The sequence below is a fragment of the Furipterus horrens genome, unplaced genomic scaffold, assembly GCF_987537825.1.
Source record: "Furipterus horrens unplaced genomic scaffold, mFurHor1.1.pri manual_scaffold_3, whole genome shotgun sequence".
Classification (NCBI taxonomy): Eukaryota; Metazoa; Chordata; class Mammalia; order Chiroptera; family Furipteridae; genus Furipterus; species Furipterus horrens.
The window spans coordinates 49,895,627-49,900,565 of NW_028327173.1; the positions used below are offsets into that span (position 1 = coordinate 49,895,627).

Below are 4,939 nucleotides of genomic sequence, written 5' to 3' on the forward strand. Positions count from 1 at the left end.
GGTCTTTTTCACTCAATCCACTGATACAAATGCTTATCTCTTCCAGAAACACCCTCACAGACACACCCAGAAATAATGTTTCACCAGCTTTTTAAGCATCTCTAACCAGTCAAGTTGACACAAAAATTAAACATCACAGACTTGATCAAACTTGAGGATATGGGCCAGTTAATGTGAAATCAAACCAGAGTTCCTTTACTTACAACATATTGAACTCTCCAGTAATTACCAGGTCCATAAAATAGTACATATACTTAAAAAAAAAACAAAAAACAATCAATAGGATTAGAAAAGAACACAGATCAGTATATATGAGATTCCAGGGTAAGAATGGTTTAGCTGTAGCAATTCACGAAGAATCAATAATAGAAAATTACATTGAAAATGTACTGGGATGGCCAAAAGTTCATTTGATATTTTTCTGTAAAATAGCTCTAGTAACACTTAGTTGTCTTTAATTTCATTTGAAACAATTCTGTTAGATTGTATTGTGACAGCTGTCATAGCAGTGTGCATTTAAAAAAAAATTGGTGAATTTTTGTGTAGCCATTTTAATATTGAAGATGGAAGAAAATATGCAACATTTTTAGCATATTACACTTTATTATTCCAAGGAAGGTAAAAATGCAAGTGAAACACCCGCTCCCCCCCCCAAAAAAAAGTTTTGTGCAGTGTATGGAGAAGGTGCTGTGACTGATCGAACATGTCAAAAGTGGTTTGTAAAGTTTCATGCTGGCGTTTTCTTGCCGAATGTTGCTATAGGGTCAGGTAGACCAGTTGAGGTTGATAGCAATCAGATAGAGATATTGAGGATGATCAACATTATACCACATGCAAGATATGCAACATACTTAAAATATCCAAATCAATAGTTATTGGTGAAAATGAAAAATGTGGCTTTTATTGAGAAAAACTAAACAAACTTTTTGGCCAACCCAATAAAAATTAAAATCCTCTGAATGTTAAAAAATAAGCAAAATATACAGCAAACAAAAAGTAGAAAATATTTGCTAGATACACGTGGAAGACAAAGGTCATCAATGAATAAGGAACTGTTCGAAATCAATATGAAGAATGCTACTATCATATTAGGAAAACAGAGAAAAAGACAACTGCATGTATTAACTTTTATTAGGAAAAAAAGATGTATCACTAATTTCAGGGGAACATGTAGAGGTCAGGAAGACAATGTAGTATGATAGGAAGGTCAGAAAGAGACCATAGAATGTTTACTTTCTTCTGACCCCTAAACTCCTTCCCTGACAGGTTTACTGGGATATAATTGCCATATAACATTCTGTAAATATAAGGTGTACAACCTGATTATTTGATACATGTGTAGATTGCAAAATGATTACCATAATAATGTTAGTTAACACATTCATCACCTCACATAGCTACTTTTTCTGTATGGTGAAGACAAAGTACTCAGATCTGCTCTCTTGGCAACTTTTATTTAAAAGTATACAATACAGTATAACTATAGTTATCCTTTAACACTTCCTTATTTTCTCCACCACTCAGTTCCTGGAACCCCCAAATGACTGTTTATGAGTTTGTTTGTTTTAGATTCCAGTTACAAGTGAGATCACACAGTATTTGTTTTTCTCTGTCTTGTTTATTCATTTAGCATAACCTGGTTCACCCATGTTGTTGCATATATTATGATTTCCTTCTTTTTCCATCCCTTCACTTGGGGCCTATGTGCATCCTTAAAGCTGAAGTAAGTCTTGGGCAGCATATAGTTGCATCTTGTTTTTTATTCCTCCAGATGCTCTATGACATTTGACTGGAGAATTTACCCATTTGCATTGAAAGTAACTATGGATAGGTAAAAACTTACGAATATCTTTTATTTTCTGGATGTTTTGTAATTCCGTTGTTTCTTTTCTTCTCTGCTGGCTTCCTTTGTGATTTGATGATTTGCCATAGTGGTATGCTTGAATTCCTTTCTCTTTGTCTTCAGGATGTCTACTGTGGGTTTTGTTCTTTGGTTACCCTGAGGCTTACACAAAACCTTTTATACATATATATTCTGTTTTGAACTAATAGCTACATATAATAGTCTGTTTAGAACTAATAGCAAGTTCGATACAAATTTATACCCTTTTACTTCCCTCACATATATTTTATGTTTTTGATGCCACAAATTTTATATTTTTATATTGTGTAACATGAATTCTGGAGAAGAAAACAGTAGCTTCCTGTTCCCTCCTAGCATCCAAAAATTAAATCTCAGGGAGATCCTCTGATTGGTGTTGATTGTGGGAAAGGCCCAACTCTTTAAGTAATCACGGTAGTTGAGGGATAGATCTCACCTGCAGAATGATGGGGTTGTACGCTGGTCTCTAAAATGAGGAATTGACGAATGCATTTTGCATTTTGTATGTTAGTTCCATCAGCAATGTGGGAAAGGGAAGAGGCAGTTTCTCCCTAAAAAGGGAGATACAGGCCAGGTAAATAGAGCAGGTGGCCACTACAGGTGCACAGTAGTACAATGTTGTATATACATGAAAAAATAGACAACCTAACTGGCAATCAAAGAAATGCAAAATGAAGGAGATGGAATATTTTTTGCTCATCAATTGACAGATGATAGAGGAATGATGACACTAGGTGATGTAAGGAAATAAGAATTCTTTCTGTTTTATATTTATTTTCTCAAGAATGTAATCATTATGAAATAGTTATTATAATTGAAATTTTAATTGTTATATGAAAGAAAGCAGGATATAGGCTGTGCAGCAAGTCTTCATTTTTATAAAATTATTTTATAAAAATTGTATGTATGTATGTATATATATTTAAAGTGTTGGTGCAATTTTTCCTCTTGATGGTAGAATTATGGTTGGTTTTAACTTTCTTCATGCTTTTATATATACCTGGTTGTCTTTAGTGAATACATATAATTGTATTTATTTTTTAGTTTAAGTTTGAGGTATTAAAATATAGTACACTTCAAAGAGTGGTATAAAAATACTCATGAACCCATAAGCCAAATTAGTAATTATTATCATCTTGTTATATTTTCTTCAAGTCTTTTTTTAATAGAAGAAATAGTCCCTTTTCTACATCATCCTCAGCATCATTTCTCTCTTTTTCTACTGGGATTAATTTAATGTATAAACTGCCAAATCATTTTTACCCCTTTGTCAACATTTTTATTGTATTCATCTTTTAGCACTGCTTCTTATTTCAATATTGTACAGTGTTTTCCTAATTTGTATGTTTCTTCTCTCCTTTCAAAGAGAATGCAGCAAGGCCGGTGTTAACTATGTATTTGAGCCCATTGCCCTTCAATTATTTTTATTTTAATTTTATTTTCGATGACAAAAAAGATCTAAAACTGCAGCTTCTGGAAGAACCATTTGGTCTTGCTGGTCTTGTATCTCTCTTAGAACTTGACCTTGGTCTCTGAAGATGTCCTTGTTGACAACAGTTTTGTCCAAGTGGATATCCACAGAGTATCTTGTGGACATGATGTGATTGTAGTTATAAACTTTCACAAAAGACTTGATCTTAGACCTCTTGACAATTTTCTTCTTGCTCATGGCAGCTGTCACTTTGCAGGGATAGAGGTCCAATCCAGCCACCAGGGCATGGCTGGAAGGGTGGTCTGACATGCCACCATCAATGTTCCTCATGAAGACTGCTTTCCGTCTGGGAGCAGCATGCAGCCAGGACCAGCACCATCTTCCCAGGTTTCATAAACTTGCCCATTTCTACAGCAGCCACTGGGGCCTCGAGCAGAAAAGAGACTGAGCCCACTGCCTTTTAAAAATAGTGTGATTTATTTTTGTATCCCACTCCTTCAAATAATATGGATACACTCAGGTGAATGTGCCAAGAGTAGGCAAAAATTTTTTAATGGGGATAACTGTCTGTCAAATTTGTTTGGATTTGCTTTTGTTCATGGGCTCTGTTATCTGTGGCTTCCTTTGCATCTCAGTTCCAAGTATTCTCCTTAGGCTGCTCTTGTTTGGGCTCTATTTTTGATATGCTTAATTGGGTCAGCCTTGGAAATCAGCTTCACACACCATGTTCCATACTCAGCCCCGAGGCTCATATCTGAGTGGGGCCAGAGCAGATGCTCAGTTACTATTTGTTGAAAGCAGTTGCTGAAAGGCATGCTTTTCTTTGTACATGCCTACTGTGCAAGATGAGCTGGCCAGGCCTGCTTCCCACATGGCCTCCCAGTCGTGGGAGGAGGGGGCATTGCTGAACTTAATTCTGAGCTCGCATTTACTCTTGCATACTATATTACTATTTAAAATGATGTATGTAACATCCTATAATTTAGCAAAGATCTTACTTTATGTATGGTGGGTATAGTAATGACTTGTTTCTCCTCTTGATATAGTAATGACTATTAAAACCAGAAGAACTTTTATGTTTAAAAGCACCCTGAGTTTAATGTGTTTGAACTGGTAACCTCTGTATGTCCAGATTTGCGTGGGGCTTGTCCAGATATGTCCTCTTAATACAGAGTTGTCCATTTTTGACTCAGGTCATACTGTCCTTCATTGCACAGCATGGCTGGATCTAGAGCCTTCAGCTTGCTCCCCCCACCCCCTACCATCCGCATTTCAAGGAAATGTGGTTCTAAGTCCTGCTGAATTTTGATGAGGTTTCCTTACTTCTCTCAGAACTGTATTATAAACACATTAGTTCTGCTTGACTAGCAACTTTACTTCTCTTCTTTTTTTCCAGTCCAGCTCCTCTGTTTTTTGTTTTATTTATTGCCAACTGAAACTATATTCCAACCACGTTTCAGCAAGTAAAACTGTAGTTTTCCTGAATTTTCATCAAAGGAAAGGAAATATTGCAAGTAAACACTTCGAGACTCTAATTGAAATTTATTCAAAAAAGTTGTTTCCAAAATCTGTTAAAGGATAGGCTACATTTTAAACGTTATTTTCTGAAATTCGGCATTTCAAAC

General features: G+C 35.5%; 1 pseudogene; it reads right to left on the reverse strand.

Annotated features, from left to right (window-relative positions):
• Positions 1-3,340: 3,340 nt before the first annotated feature.
• LOC150015076 (large ribosomal subunit protein eL27 pseudogene) lies at positions 3,341-3,720 on the reverse strand (annotated as a pseudogene).
• Positions 3,721-4,939: the final 1,219 nt, after the last annotated feature.